Here is a 17263-nt window from a genome sequence, read left to right on the forward strand (position 1 = left end):
TACCTACTATATGTGCTAGGATAGGCAACAAGACAAAACAAAAATCAGTTCCTGTCTTCAAGGTACTTACAACTATTGGAAAACAAGTCAATACAAAATATATACAAAGTTGGAAGTGTTGGGGAAAGGCCTTAAGCAAAAGATGAGATTTGAGCTGAGTCTTGAAGGAAGCTCAGAATTCTATGAGGCAGAAGCCAAGAGGCAGGCCATATGTTTGAGGCAAGGGAAATATCCTACATAAAGGACCAATACATGCAGCAAATGGAATACTACAGACCAGGAACAACAATAATATCATTTAGGATGGAAGGTGTAGGGTGTGAAAAAAAAAATAAACCTGGAAAGACTGACCAAAGGCTTTAATTTGTCCTAGCAGCAAGAAGTCCATTGGAGTTTCTTAAGCAGATAAGTGGTGTGCTCAGACCCACTCTTTAGAAAAATCTTAGTGTTGGAACTTTTTAGTGTTAGACAAAGGAGGGGAAAGCTTGGATAAAGGGTCACCACTTCAGCAGTTATTGCAACAGTCTAGGCAAGAGGTGAAGATGAGGGCCTGAGACAGAGTGGTGATTTTATAAGGAAAAACAAAAGTGGACTATACCATTGAGGCAAAATTAATAAGATTTGGGAACTGATTGGATATATGGAATGTGTGAAGCAATATGGTAAAGTATGACTCTGAAGCTCCAAACCTACACAACTGGATGGATGCTGGTGCATATGTATCTACTAGAAATAGGAAAGTAAGGAGGGGTGGGGGGGTGATTTATAAGAAAAGATGATAAGTTCCATTTTGAACATAATGGAGGAATCTTCATACAAGTTTTATATCCAGTTGGATATAGCTAATAAATATCTGGCAATCTGGGATTCAAATCCAGTAGAAAGACTGACTGGATTGTGTGTGTGTGTGTGACACAGTCATCTACATAGAGATTATTGATGACCCCAAAGAAATTGATGAGATCACCAAGAAAGAGTCTACAAAGAAAAAAGAGAAAAGGGTACCAGATAAAATTCTGAACTTGACCCATAATGTTTGTCCTTCATTATCAAAGACCATGACATCAGGGAGGTGATACCATGACAAGCACATGAATTGGACTTGAGTAAGGGAGATGTGCTAAGTCACCAACCTCACTTTCTCCTCCAGAGCCATCTGTGTCCAATGGTCAGATATGAATCAGGATGACTAGAGATGGCCCTGGATGCAAGGCAATCAGAGTTAAGTAACTTGCCCAAGGTTACCCAGCTAGTAAGTGTCAGAGGCTGGATTCAAACTCCCATCCTCCTGATTCCAAGGTCAGTGCTCTATCCACTCCACCACCTAGCTGCTTTGAACTTAACCCATAGTCATAAGATGGAACATGGAAATCAGAAACAGAATCAAGAGAAACCAAGGCACAGAAGTACAGGCAACGGTGGTCAACAAATGTAAAATGCTAAAGACTAGTCAAAAAAGGATGAAGACTAAGAAAAGACCATTGGATTTAGTAATTAAGAGATCACTTGAAACCTTGGAAAGAATAATTTCAATTGAGTGATAAGGTCAGAAGCCAGCTTACAAAGGGTTGATGACTGAGAGCAGAGGAAGTGAAGACAATGTGTGAAGACAGATTGATGTATGATAGTCAAAGAATGGTAAGATTAATTGAAAATTTAAGGATGATGGAAATCAGGGCATGTTTGTATGCAACAGTGAAGGAATTAGTGAAAAGGGAGAGACTGAAAATTAAGTAGAGAGGATAACTGACAGAAAAAGTTCATAAGGAGACATGATGAAATGGCATCAAGTAGTATGGTTTCAGTTTACAAGATCCTTTCCTGAGAACAGAGACAAGGGGGTAATAAACATAGTAGTTTAATTACTATAAAATTTTAAAATAAAACTTCTACTAATGTCTATGAATCTCTTCCTGATTCTTCCCTCCAGAAATGACCTCTATTTCCTTCTTCTGAATTTCTACTACACTTTCTTGGAACTCCTGTTTTTGTCACTTGCCCTTCAATTTATATCAATGACAAATCTTCTCTAGTGATTTTTAATAAAACAAGTTTCTTGTGAGCAGAAATAACAGAATCACAGATTTAGAAAGAACCTTAGAATCAAGTAGTCCAGCCTCTCTGTGGGATAGATGAAAAAAAAAAAACTGAAACCCAAAGAGATTAGCCAATAACCTAGAAGAAGGGAGTACAAGGACCATTCAAATTCAGCTCTCCTTTCTTGGTAAGTATTGGGTTTTGTTTTTTGTTCTTTCTCGCTACACCACACTGTCAACCCAGTTTTAATCATATTCGTAAATTCCATAGTATTCAGCAGTGTTTTACAATACATGGTATGTATCTATTTGCCAAATGACTATATTATTTATAGATAAATAAGATCTATTATTATATTAAGATAAAAGAATCATGGATCTAGAAATAGAAAGGACCTTAGTAACAGAACTCAGCTCCAGTGACTTCAGAAGAAGGGTCTTATTAATGTTATTAAATGACAGAAAAGCTAATCTATTGGCCAGATGTGATAGCTGGATCACAGCCTCTCTTTGTAGCAGGTCAATATTTAGAATTTTAGAAATTTATCAATCCATAATGGACAGTTAAAATTGATGTCTTAAAATAGCAAAAACTAATGTCTCAGGGCAGCTAGGTGGCTTAGTGGATAGAGCACTGGCCCTGGAGTAAGGAGGACATGAGTTCAAATTCGGCATCAAACACTTAATACTTGCTTAGTTATGTGAACTTGGGCAAGTCTCTTAACCCCATTGCCTTGCATAAATCAAGAAAAAAAAAGAAGAAATTATTGTCTCATTTGGTAGAAGGAAAGGGAATCAAAAATGGCATGCAAGTGATTAAAAAGGAGCAGTAAGAAAGTATATTTTTATGCTCATAATTAGGTTTACAGCTTACCAAGAATTCCAAGAGAAGAAGCAGACTTCTTCTGCAGGCCCAATCTAACAACTGTGATTTCTGATACATTTGAAGATACACTGGAAAGCCCCAGATGTCCTATGTACCTACGATGCATACAAAGTATGATGGAAAGGGAGGAAACAATAAAAGACTGAAGGAACAAGTCTTTATTAGGTATCCCTATCTTTCTAGTCATTGACAGGACTGTAGCTAGTCAATTTAACTTCCTGTCTACCCCCAACAAGAGCATAGTGTTTAAGAACACCTACATTGGCAATGAATTTTGTTTCAAATGGAGGAAGGAGGGAAAGTAGTAGGGGAAATTGTGAAAAAAAATCATTCCTTGAGCTTTTCAAATATAGGTGTAGAAAAAAATACCTAGGAGGAGAATATGTATCAAAAAAAAAATATTGTATTCAATAGCTTTTCAAATGATCATTATCTTTAAGTATAACCCAAACTGTCCATTATATTAAAGGTTTTATGACTTTTAGTGGCACTTTCCTTTTTTTTCTGTATCAGAATAACCAACAGAGAAGTCTCATCAAACTTGTTTTAACTCAACCATAATTTAGGGAAAAACTTAAACTATATTATATTGGCCAAATTTAATTTGCTAATAGATCATCAATATACTGTCTGTTCCATTGGGCTATATTTTACTTCACAAGTTTTAATAGTACCATATGAAATATAACCATTTTTCACAGTTATTTACATAGGTTGCAATCATACTTGCCATTATCTATATAAATTATTTATACTTATTAATCCCTTCAAATTTACTTTAAGAGGCAGATTCATTTGTATTAATTCTTTCATTGTGGCAGTGGTAGCTGTTCAGTCAATTTTTCAGTTAAGTCCAACTCTTTGTGACCTCATTTAGGATTTTCTTGGCAAAGATACTGGAGTGGTTTGCCATTTCGTTCTCCAGGTCATTTTACAGATGAGGAAACTGAAGCAAGCAGGGTTAAGTGATTTGCCCAAGGTCACACAGCTAATGTGTCTGGATCCAAATCTGAATTCAGGAAAATAAGTCTACTGTACCACCTATTAACATTATTGTTATCATCATCATCATCATCATTATCAATCAATTAGTTCCTTTCTTCTAAGAAATTCAAATAATTTATAAGAATGATTTTTGTAAAACTTTTAAGAATTCTATAGAAACTACATTACAGAGGCTTTTTCCAAGATTACAGAACTGTAAATGGTGACACAAGAATGGAATCCAAGATCTTTGAAAGTCAGAAGGTTTTTTTACCCATCCTAGAATATTCTTTCTTTGTAAGGTTAGTATATAAATTCAGGAGGAACTTTTATAGTGAACTGGTCAATAATTTAGAAGAAACCTTAGGAAGAGTGTGTTTAGGAGTCACCTGGTATTGAAATTGGATTGGGGGGGGGCGTTGTAGGGGGGTTGTTATTTTAAATAGTATTTGTTCAGGATGATTTGTGCATGTGCATGTGTGCGTGTATATGAGTGAGTATGTAAGTGTGTTTTATGACTAAATGAATGACAGCTCCTCAGTGTAGTTAGCTAATAAGAGGTAACATGGTATATTGATTAAAGATCCATCCCTAAAACAAGGATGATGTGGGTTCAATTCTCATCTCTGCCAGAAAGAGGCTTCATTTGACCTCTCAGTGTTTAAGGCACCTCTAGAAAACTCTAAAATTCTCCCTGAACTGGTAGAGGAAGTTTCTGGGGCAGTTAAGTGGCACAGTGGATAGAGCACTGCCCTTGGAGTCAGGAGGACAGAAGTTCTAATCCCACCTCAGACACTTGAGTCTTACTAGCTGTGTGACCTTGGGCAAGTCATTTAACCCTGATTGCCTCACATCCAGGGTCATCTCCAGTCGTCCTGATTCATATCTGAACATAGCACAGCATCCCTCTCACCCAAATCCAATTCACATGCTTGTCATGGCATCACCTCCCTAATGTCGTGCTCTTCTTCAAAAGTGAAGCACGATCATATACATACATGCATACATACATACATATAGAGGGAGTTTCCTCATCTGGTAGTTTTCTGAAATCAAATCATACTTAGTCCTTATCTCCTATGTATCAAGATTCAAAAATAAAGAATAAACCAATCCCTACTCTCAAGGAACTTACATTCTAAGGCAATATTTGAATGTTCCTTTAGGATGATCATACTGAGCAAGGAGATAGGATACTGCCCCAGTTCTCTTCCAAAATTCTCATCTTCTCTCAGTATTTCTATGTAATAGGAAGACAAGTCATGTTGCTACTACTAAAGCCTGGGTCACTTCAAAATCTACTCTGAGGTTATTATAAAAAAGCAAAAATTGTCCATTCTTTTTTAAAATGGAAAAGAAAAAAGAAAACTCCTTTAAGATAGGCTTAACCGTAACAGAATGCATGGGTCCGACTTGACTTACCCTATAATCTACTGACAGACCAAAACAAATTTTTAAGCGGGGACATGACGACTCAAGTCAACCACTTTTATGACAATAGACACCAAACACTGAAAATCCTTTTGTAATATAATTACTGAAAATGTATACAGAAAGTAACCATTTAATCACACAGTCAGGGTCCTTTGCCACAAGAATTCAGTAGTTGGGATCAGATGGGGTGCGGCTGCTCTTAAATACAATAAACTCTGGTGGACTGAAACAAGACCACTCTTTGGAAAAGACTTACAATCTAGAATTCATCCTCCCCCTCGGGCTGACAAAGCCTAAATTTGTTGACCTTCAGGGCAGAGTGCAAGGCCCATCTGTTTACTCAGTATTTTGCCTTAGGGAGGGGTAGCTGTGGTAGATGAGTTAAGGCTGTGGTTATGGGGTGTTGCCAACAATTTAGTCTAAATTATTATTTTGTTCTTATAAATACAAGAAGAGGCTTAAAGATTTGTATACTTCTCATGTGGGAAAAAGGAATAAGCATTAAAAAAGAAAAAAACAGAAACATTAGGTTTAATATAAGCTGATATATGCAAATTTTCCATTTAGAATCCAAAGATTTTGTGAATAAATGACAGAAACACTCTTTTCTCTAATCAGTTTCAAAATGCCAACCTGGTTTTTGAAAAATATGAACAAAAAAATAGTTTACTTAAAGCTTTAAAAAAAAGATTGAGTTGCAAATCTGTTTCATGTCCTATATTCCCTATAAACAAATTATAACTTTGAGAAAACTCATCTATGAAACACTATAGCCTCTCCAGATTAGGAGACTACAATCTCTTTTTTTGTGTCATAGAACCTTTTGGCAATCTAGTCAAATTTATGCACCCCTTCACAGAATGTTGTTTTTTAAAATGCATAAAACAAAATACATAGGATTACAAAGGAAACTGATTATTCCCAAAACAGTTATCAAATTTAAAAAATAAAAATAAAAAAATCACAAATTAAAAGTTAAATACCCCTCCTCTAGATGGAGTTGTCCCAATGTCTATTCTAAACTATCAAACTACTCTGTAAAGAAACCATTTTGAACTAAATACAAAGTTAACTCCTCTGCTGAATTAAAAAAAAATTCATACAAATAGCTTAGACATCTCACTTTTACTTATTGCTTTTTTTCTCATCAACATAAATAAAAAACTACAGGCTCTCTATTTTATCCAGTAGAGAAAACAGGATCTTCCTAAGTTCAACTATTTAGCAGTATCATCTCACTGGGTTAGATTACACAGTACTCTAGATTGACTGACTAACATTGGCCTGGGTTAAAATTTCCTCAGTACAGGCCTAGAAGCCTGGGCACTGTAAATTGTCTTTACTAACATAATACAATCCTCTATTTTTAAGGGAGATTTCTTTTATTATAGCAGACTGCTTTATGAGGTAACATCTGAAATTCACTTTTGAAACTGTTAAAGAGCATATATGCTTTTCCCATAAGACTGAAAGAAACCCCTCAGGAATACATATTTTTAAATCTGCCAGATAACTATTGATATTATTTCCCTGATGCTTGGAGAAAGTGTCAAGCCTACTGATTTGTTTTTCCCTTAGCCTAGGGAAAGTCAGTGTGTGTACTTGGGTTTGCAGTCCTTCCCCCTTCTGTACACATACACACTGCAGCTGTAGTAAACAACCACTAGCCAAGAGTTGAGAAGGTCAAGGTCTCAAATGCTTTACCAATACCAGTATTCTCCTAATGATATTTAATTTCTTAGAAAGGAAATTTTTTCAAGAATCATCAAGGAACCATGAACACAGTCATTTTCATTTTTAAAAAGTAAGAGAAGCTTACCCAAATAAAGTTTAGCTGACTTATTTGCTTTTTTAAAATGCGCTGTCAAGTGAGTATCAAAGAAGCATGACATTTAATGACATCATTTTAATTATTACAATTATTCCATTTTGTATCTTAAAGTAATCAAGTTGTCTATGTGCAAGTACACTGTCATAAGGAAAGCTATTAGAAACTGCAAAAATAAAATCATTCACTTAATGTATTATGCATATTTGCCAACACTTTTATGCCCAAATCAATCTGCCCCCCCATCCATATAAAGTTAAATATACTCACTCTGTCATGCCTGTTGTGAAGAATGACCAGTTTGCAGGAATAAGGAGATAACTTAGGTAGATGAAATGTTTGTCCTTCCACATCCTATTCCTAACTCTCTGCTTCTTAATTTCGAAGCCTAAAAATATCTCACTCTACTTTAACCAATTTCTGTGGGGGTTTAAAAAATGTAAACACCGTGTGAAGGAGGTTTGCAAATGCGTAGTTGTTGGGTTTTGTTGTGTGTGTTTTTTTTAAAGTCACAGTTATTATTAAATGCCAATTCTAAGAAGCATTCCTCACTCCATGGAATACACCCACTCTTTAAAAGTGACCACTCCTATTCACATCACAAACTCCTGCACCACTCAATCTGCCATAAGCCACGAAATTCATATTTTACCATGAACTTATCTAAACAACTCTGTCTTCCAGTAAGAAAAGGGGATGGACCGGTCTAGGTGGATTTACAGAATGACGTCCATTTGATTGGCACATGTCTTCCAGAAGCAACTAGATGCACATGCACATAGATGTAAATAGAGCTGTTCATCTCCCTGGTGTGAGGGTAAAGCTGATAGAATATTAAAAGCTGATGTAAAAAGAAACTATCTTACCACTTTGCAGAGAATTCTATTAGTAGAACTGTTTTAAAAACCATCTCTATAGAATGGTACCTTAACAGTCTGCACAGTTAAATGAGGGAGAATGACAATACCAACCACACAAACTGTTTATCCAGATTACACATTCCGGTGAACTAATACTTCTAACTCCACACAAGTCAGCTTTTATCAATAGAATGAAATAAAGCTATTATTATTAAAGTATGCAGAACTCCAAAGCCCAGGGTGAGAGGTGTTGGGAAGACTGCAGGGCTTTATAACAAAGGAATTGGTACTTTTAAAAGGAACTGAACCAAAAATGTAGAGCTGAGTATACCCCACCCTTCTCCCCAAAGATAAAAGTTTGCAAAGTTCTAATAGTCAGTTCTGCCCGGAACAAAGGCAGAATTGATTCTTGTCATCTCCTAGTGTTCAACATTCACACAAACTAATGTCAGAGAGGTCAGGACTCAGTGGCCACTTTACAGCGGGCTTGGAAGGCAAGAAGCGCCGCTTCCCAAACTGATCCTTCAGACTGGGTCGAAATGCAAAGTTCTCCCTTGTCAACTCTATGGAGGTCCACCTTAATTGAAAATAACAGCCATAGGCCAGCCCCCGGCCACTTCCATGAACATGAACACTGTTGCAAGTGACAGTTACACATCATTACTACCAGAGACAATAATGAATGTAGCACCAGGACCACTATTAATGCCAGCAGTGTCATCTCCACCTTAACCCCTTACCCTCCGACACCCTCCCGAAAACACAAACACAGCAACCCAATTTTGGTATCCGTACATTTTTTTTTAAAAAAAGAAAGGTTTCCGAGGGGGAAACTTGTTCAGCCAGACCCCCCCCCTCCAAGATTCAGAACTGATGTTTTATTTTTTAATCCATGGCAACTGTCAGACAAACGTTGTAACCAAACAATTCCACTCTGGGTAGGAAAAAAAAACATTTGCTTAATACACGTTACTTGATAAGTTTTGCGGGAGTGGAAAAAAAAAAAAACCCAAACGTTCTTCTTTCTTCTCCGCGAATCTGACCAGAGCTACTTGCTTTGCAATAGCATCCCCCCTCACCCTCTCCCCCTCCCGTTTCCCAACAACACTTTCCCCTTTTAAGAAGGCAGACCAACCAAAATGATTTAACTTGAGCAGATGACAGAAGGAAAATAAAACATGTTAAGAGAATACGGTCTGATTTGGGATGACAAAAAAAAAAAGATTTGTTTATTTTGATAAGAAACGGAATAGGCACAGACCTGAACAGAAGCTGCAGAGCAGGAGAAATTGTTTTCTTTCCCTTATACAGTCCCCCTCTCTCTCTCTATCTCTCTCTCCCTCTTTGGCTCCCTTTCTCATAGACACACACACACATACACACGGTGTCACACTCACACACGCACACACACACACACACACACACACACACACACATACACACACATACAGAGTCGCTCTCAGCTGCTCTATGCAGTTCTCAGGAAATGAATGGGGGGCAACACAGAGAACTGTTGTACTTGCAAATGACTTACCCGGATCACATGATGTGCTAAATGTAGGGTGGGCCGGTGGGTGGAGGCTTCCGAAACAAGAGCGGACACAATGTAGCGTGGGGAGTCTTACCAGGCCCGCATCAAATTACACTGGGGCCCCGCCGAGGGGGGCTCCCAGGCGGCGCTTCTGCTTCCCTCGCTGCGCGGAGCTCAGGAAACCCGAGAGGCCCGAGAGGAGGAGGAGGAGGAGGAGGAGGGGGAGGAGGGGCGGAGGGGGCCGCCCGCTCCAAACCCCCAAACAAAAGAGCTCCCGTTCCTCCAGCCCAGAAACAAAGCAGAGCCGAGGCAGGCGAGTCCCGGGGTGGGGTTTGGGGGCGGGGGAGGTGGGATGGGAGGGGTTCAGTCAGCAGGCGCGAAGGCGCTTTATTGCCAGAAAATGTGTCCCCCCAAAGCGCTCCACCGGAGGGTCGGGAGGAGGGATCTGGACGTGATGGTTCGAATCCCCGGTGGGAGAGGAACCCCTCCCCGTCCTCCGAGGTGGAAGGGAACACCCACCGCTCGGCGCGACGTCGCGCCGCCGCCTTCTGCGGGCGGGCGAGGTGCCGGGGCTGGGCCGGGCTGGGCCGGGCTGGGCAGGGCAGGGCCGGGCCGGCCTGGGGGGGCCGCAGGGGGGATGCCGCGGCCCGGCGCCGCCCCGCCCCGCCGCCCGGGTCACCTGCCGCCGCGGCCCGGGGGGGCGCAGAGGGACGGGAGGAGCCCGGCGCCCCCGCCCCGCGGCCCCGCCGGGGCAGCCCCCCACCCCGTGTGCCAGGCGGCTCCGGCCCGCGGGGAGGACCTGGAGGGGGGCCCGGGCGGGGCGGGGCGGGGCGGGGCGGGGCGCGGGCCAACTCGGAAAGGTGTGGGCGGAGCCGGCGGCCCGGCCCCGCGGGAGCCTGCGTGGCGGGGCTCCGGAGCCCGGGCCCGCGGGGCCCACAAAGGGGGCCGCCCCCGCCCCCTCCCCGCTTCACCTTTGTTACCGGGCGGCGGGGGCCCGGCGCGGGCCCTGCCGCCGCGCACGCCCCTCCCCGCCCGGGCAGGCGCACCTTGAAGGCGGGAACATCTCCATCTCCTGGAGCCGCAGCCCGGCCTGGGCGCCCCGGGCCGCGGGTCCTGGGGGCCCGGGCCGGGGCCGGGGAGCGGGCGGGGGAGGGGCGAGGCCACGCGCCGGGCCCGGGGCCGGAGCAAAGTTTGTGCGTGGCCGGGGAGGGGGCTCCCGGCTCCGAGAGGCGAGGTGAGGCGGGGCGGGGAGGGAGCCCCGGAGCCCTCGTCACGCCGGAGACACTCACACGCGCACTCTTACACACTCACAGACAGAGACACACGCAATGAATGAAAGCCGGCCCGAGTGGAGGCTGACATTTAGGGCGCATTCTCCAAATACACTCTTAGAGCCGGGACAGGAGTTAATTAAAACAAAGAGCAGGGCTGCCGGCGCTTCTGCCCCGGACCGCGCTGGGAGACACTTGGCCTCGGTGTGGAGCGGAGGGTGGGCTAGGTGTGGAACCGGCCCAGAGCCCCCCTCATGCGCCCCCCCATACACCCCCCCAGCTCCCTCTCCCATTGGATTCACTGAGCTGGTCTAAAGCTGAAGCCAGGCTGAGGCTGGGCTTCCTGGCACCGTATCTCATTGGCTAGTCGCTCTCCATCTAGGGTGTGGACACCACGCCCAGCTTGCCAGAGGGTCTGGTGGTAAAGGGGAGGGGGCCCCGAAACAGCCCCTTGCAACCCCTTGAGAAGCCTAAAACACGGAATGGGAAAAAAAGGAGATAGAAGACACTTAAGGATGAGGCGCTGCTTTTCAATTCTCAGGACTTGACTCCCGGGATCAGGTGGCAGGTGCACTCACCTGAACCTGAAGGAAAAGAGAAGATGGAACTTTTAGAGCTTCTCACACTACGAAGAACCATTACTTTGTACACTAAATGGCTTTACACCTTCCGGGGGAGTTGGGGGAGAGACTCTCCCTGGCTCCCTCGGGGAGAAAAAGTCAAAGGTAGCCACAGAAGGGCTGTATGGGAAATTATGCCAACCAGGCAGTTTCTCTAATAGCAGATTGTCCTCAGAGACGTACAGTAATGCACAGTTCTGGAAAGATGTCTTATGTGGAATGCTTCTTGCATCCCGAATAACAGGCTGCACTTCATTCCTATGCCAGGGGCTACAGTGACATGGGCATGTTAATAAAATGGTGACAGAGAAAAAATATAAAAATCTAGTCCAGAGGGTAAGAGAATTAGAGGGAGGTCGAAATTAATATCTGGAGTCTGGATAGCAAGGATGGGGCAGGGAAGAGCATCAGGGATTTGAGAGGGATGGGAATCTTGGCAGATTTAAAAAAATGGTACCTTATAAGAAGGAATGGACTTATTGAATTGAGGCAGCTCCCCAGATAAAAAGGCACAGAAGAAAACTGAGAAAGAAGAACGGTAGAAGTTTAATATATTACATTTTATGTGGCCTGTGGTGGGAAAAAAGGGAAAATAAAGGGAGATTTAATTCCTTAGTATTAGAGGAGATTAGAAGGAATACTGAGGAATTATATAAATTTATACTTATTTCCAGATCATCTCAAATGAACCCATTCACTTCTTAGACTGTCAGAGTGGACTAAAACAGGAAAGAAGGCAAACAAAGTTTTAGAACCAGAAGGGACCATTAAGACTATCTACTCCATCTCCCTCTTATATTCAAGGTAAGGAAGTTGAGGTACAGACTTGTTACTTGTGCGATATGCAATTTGAACCTATATCCTCCTCATTCTCCACAACCTGCCTCACCTACAAATCCATGTCCTTACTCAAAGTCAGATTTTGCTCTTTTATCCTAAGTGGGCATAATTTAATATAATCAGGATGATTATGGAAAAGAGTAGATGGAAAAAATTTAAAAGCAGAAGTATTTTATGGAAAGTTATGGTCTAGTTGATGGGAATTGAGGAAGGCATTGAATCATTGAAGAAGAACATAAACAACTCTCACCTATTTCATTTCTCTACCTTAATTAACAAGTTCAATGACTTGAATTCTGAGTACTGAGGAAAAAAGTCATGATGAATTTAAGAATAAAAAATTATCTTGATAGAATATCTTTTGAGTTATTGAGATAAAAGTTGCATTTTCCATTCAACTTCACTCACCCAAACCTAGCCAAAGAATAACAAACTCCTCTGCCCCCTCAAAAAGCCTGGTATTCTACTAATTAATGTACTTATTTAAGTTAAATTGAAATTGAGTAACTTATGTTCTATATCAATTACATATAAAAGTAAACACATTGCCCCTTATTTTAAAAATGCAGTTGTCCAAAACATCTTGCCTACGAGTTTTACAACAAACTTCTCCATATTTAATCAGTGATAGTGATTCATCAGTAGCCAGAAGTACCCTACCAAGTTATTTCATATTTATAATACTCAAATTAGTCATTCTCTATACTGCAGCCAAAAATCTTTTCTGCAAGAGATTTCCCCGGGGGGGGGGGGATTGGGTTGGAGAGGGGCAAAGAAAGAGGGAAGACTGAAGGATGTGTGGATATTTAAATATAATTCTTGGGGTTGTATTTATTGCTGCTAAATCACTTTGCCATTTTAACATTGACATTAACCTAACATAATCATCATCCCTAGAAAACTATCCATTTCCCCAATTATTTTGGAGGACCATATTGAAGGTATGTATTAAAATTGAGTAGATAGGAGGTGAAAATTTAGAGTATGAGCTCCTTGAGAGCAGTCACTTGTATTGATTTTTTTTCTCTGTATGCTTGGTGATAGACTTAATAGGTCCATGATAAACCTTGAATAATCTCCTACTTAGACAGTGGAAAGCCTCAGGGCCAAGCCCTGAAGATGAGCTGGGGAGATTTCTGCTAAGTCCTAGGCAGGCTATGGGTGTCATATCTCTCTAATGGACTACAGCAGTATTCTACCAGAGGAATACTATAGTTCTAATTTTGATACTGCTTTTCCCAAGATTCCTGTATTTATTTGTGGGAGAATACACACCCCAGGTTCCTTCCAGGAATGCTTTGTAACTATTGTATTTACTGTGTCATCACAATAAATGCATTTGCTAAGAGCTAATTGTGTCTGATGGCTGATTTTTAAAAGAAACACAATGTTGGTAGTTACTGAGCTAGAGCATTACTAACACAAAGAGTTGTCCTCAGAGTTGCTCTGCTCCAGACTGAATCTGTAATCCTCAAATGGGATTGCAAGCTTGTGGGGGAGCAGTCTGAATGTTGGGCTACACATAAATAATATGAACCTGGAATAATGAACCATCATCATACCACATCCTTCGAAAACCAAGCCTGTGGTATGACTATTTAAAACTCTGGACATCACCTTTTACATTTGTGAGTCAATGGGGAGCTGTAAAAGGACTGCCTTTCATTGAGGGCCCAATTAAGATTATGTAACATAAATTTGTAGTTTACCTAATCAGTAGAGTTTTGTCTTTTTCTTCAACAGCATGTGAACAGAAGCAAAGACAACTCTTTGGGGGTAATTCAAAACTGGGAATGGGCAGGGCAAGGTTAGCCACTGGATAAGGGGGCAAGGAACTCGAAAAAAAATTGTAGAGTTCAACTGGTTCTACAGAGATTAAAGATGGGAAGGGAGGAGAGTATAACCAAAGTTAGGTTGATAGATTAGGAAAGAACTAGGGTCTAGAGATTGGAGACCACAGTGATGATGAAGAGCAAGATTTGGGATTGCAAGACAGAAATTTTGACAGTCTTAACAGATTTTTGAGGAGTTAAGAGAATTTAAAGATTTTAAGAATTCCCGAACATAAAAATAGTGTGTTATTCCAAGATCAAGGATAGGACCATCTCTGCCTGTATTTTGTAGTAGGGTGGAGAAGTTGGTCATAAAATATGAATAAGTAGAAGAACTGGGAGGTTGGGGTGTTTGAGAGAGTATTTAGTATGAAGACAAAGGGAAAGAGAGAAAGATTTTGAACCAGGGAATGAAATCATTGAGGAAAAAAGAAAAGTGTCATGAAAACCAGACAATATCTTACAGAATTCTGATTCTAGATGGTGGAAAGAAGATAGGCACTGTGCTAAGGTCTCTTGGTTTCCCCTTAAAAATAACCTGAAAGAAACCTCTTAACAGAAATTTGATTGACAAAACTCAGAAAGAGAAGCTTGGAAAAGAACACCTACCAAAAGGTCTGTCTCAGAATTCTGATTCAGAAAATGGGAATCGAATAAACCTCAAAAAGGAAAGGTCACTAAGTAATAATAGTAGAGGGAAGCAAGGAGTATTTTATACACCTACACACATAAACCCCTCAACCATTGAATTGGGGAGTGAGGGAAAGGGAAAGGAGTACAAATACAACCAGTGCTGGAAAGGATGACCAAGGAAGCGGTATGGTCAGGAGGGTACCAATCATCATGAAAGCCTGAAGATAAAAGGAAGACTTTAAAAGAAAACAATCTGGTAATCCATGGATAAAGTATTCCAAGAATATTGTGGAAAGGGTTAGTACTTTTAGAGTGGGACACGAGGTGCGGTAAGGGGGAAGAGGAATGGGGAAAAGGGAACTTGCAGTGAGACATTGAGAAAGAGTTTTGAATAATGGTAAACCAGGGTTTAGAATTATGATTAGGGTATGATTCAGTGGGGGGTCTGTTGATCTTCCAGGGATGAGTTTAGGTAGGTTTAATTATGCCTGTGGGCACATGGCTCCTCAGATGAGGGAACCAGTACAGATTGCCAATGGAATCGCTTTTCTGTCATTCCTCATCATGAAGTCCAAACCAGGCCAGGAGGCTGGCACTCTACAGTATTTAGCTTCATATTTCAATACCTTAAAGATCTTGGTTTTCATCATGATGGACATTTCCTCTACAGATGAAGATTCTATTGCCTTCCACTGCCTTATCAGTTACTGGGGAGGGAGGGGAAGGGCAGGGGGGAAATCACCATCAAATCAGACCTACTAATATAACTGTGGTGGGCATCATACAACACCCATGCCATCACCAGATTAATGCTTCAAACTGGTTAAGATAGGTCAAGGCTTACTCTACACTAATAGAAACCCCAGGAACCCAAAAAGTTTTCAGTACATCAGGATGAAATATTGCAGTAGGAAATAAGAGCCAAATTAGTTCTATTTTTCTCATCAAACATATTCCAATTTTTAGACAGTATTTTGACCTGTTTTCCAGATTTAGAGTACTACTGATGAAATGCAAATCAGAACTGGGCTTTAATCAATAAAGAGGTGATATCTAAAAAATAAGTTAAAGCAGGGGATTTCTTTATCCTGTCTCAATAGTCAATTGATAAGGCAACAAGTATTCACTAACTATTTATTTCATTCTAGGTCCTGTACTAGATGCAGGTTTTGACAGGAATAAGAATGTAAGTTGTTCACTCAAGCATCAAAGTTCCAGTTAGAACCCACATTATTTTTTGTTCTCTTGTTTTACAGATTAACCTACAAAACTATCTATGCAGAATATAAGACTGTCTGGAAAAGATTTAAAACAAAATAAACAGGAAAAACTACTAGCAAGAAAAAAAATTTTCATAAAGATAGCATATCAATTAAACTGTTGCAAACCACAATTCCCCTCCCACTTCAAACAATCTATTCTATCACTATATCCTATAAGCTACAACTGTGTCCTTTTTTATGTGATTTGTCATTAGCTGTTACAATATAAACCATTCCCATATGGCTTCTCTTGGCTTATAGCAGCTTGTTAGCATCACCAGCTGACGATGTGTCTTAGTTTCTCCACTATTTTATTCAAGACTAAGGCAAGAAGGAATCAAGAAGGGCTCTTACAAAATAAGAATGAGACTATAAATAAGGAAAAGTGGGGTATATGCCTTTTAGCTGCTTTGAAACTGTGTATTATTTGTACTTAAATAACGTGCTGGCTTAATTTATCACTAAAAGAAATATTGCCTACCTATTTCTTTTACATTAAAGCATTGCATAGTCGTATGTAAATGTAATGATAGAACATCAGGGGAGTCCCAGATCAAAACTGTCATAGGAAGGAGATAAGGGAATTCCTGATCCTCCTTTCTATTACATAATTAATGCCCTCTCCCTCAGTCATTTGGAGGGGAAAAAAGTAACTAAATCTGTGTGCTTCTGAAGATTGTATGATGGTAGACCACACTTTGAGATTAGAGGAGTAAATGATCTGAAGATATTTTTCCTCATTCTATATATCTAACACAGCTCTGTCTAGGTATTAGGATGATAGGTGCTAAAGAAATTGTAAATATCACTGAGGGAAGCTGTTTAGTTTTTGTTATACAGCTATATTGAAATACTACTTTGTTTACAATATTTCAACTCTAAAAATCCTCATCAATTATTAAATAGTTTCCTCATTGAATTAAGTAGGATGGCAACATTTTATAAATAGAAAAGAACAGATAACAGGTGGAACTCAAGATTTACTCTGAAGATGAAAATGCAGAACACTGTCTCCAATAAACAAACTCTTAGGAGGACTGTTAAAAACACTCTTCAGAATGATTTATACCCTATATTCACAACATAAAGAGAAAGGAAAAGAATTCAAGTCTCATTCTTTTTACCCTTTTGAAGCTGAAGGTTTCTGTTTCTTCTTGTAATGTAGCAATGAGTAAAATTTTAACAGATCTATACTCTACTGGGTGGAGGATTATTGAAACCTCCTGCCAAATGCATTTTTATAAAT

The 17263-nt window shown here is 40.6% G+C and overlaps 1 protein-coding gene across 2 annotated transcripts in view; it reads right to left on the reverse strand.

Moving 5' to 3' along the window:
• The window catches only part of KLF12 (KLF transcription factor 12), a 687410-nt gene extending 677689 nt beyond the window's left edge, over positions 1 to 9721 (reverse strand). The window contains exon 1 of one of the 2 annotated variants that reach the window (XM_074191810.1): positions 9290 to 9721. The gene's annotated coding sequence lies outside the window, so the exon portion shown is untranslated. The remainder of the gene's footprint in view (positions 1 to 9289) is intronic. The other variant, XM_074191809.1, reaches the window with a different exon arrangement.
• Positions 9722 to 17263: the final 7542 nt, after the last annotated feature.

This window comes from Macrotis lagotis, chromosome 6 (assembly GCF_037893015.1).
Source record: "Macrotis lagotis isolate mMagLag1 chromosome 6, bilby.v1.9.chrom.fasta, whole genome shotgun sequence".
Classification (NCBI taxonomy): Eukaryota; Metazoa; Chordata; class Mammalia; order Peramelemorphia; family Peramelidae; genus Macrotis; species Macrotis lagotis.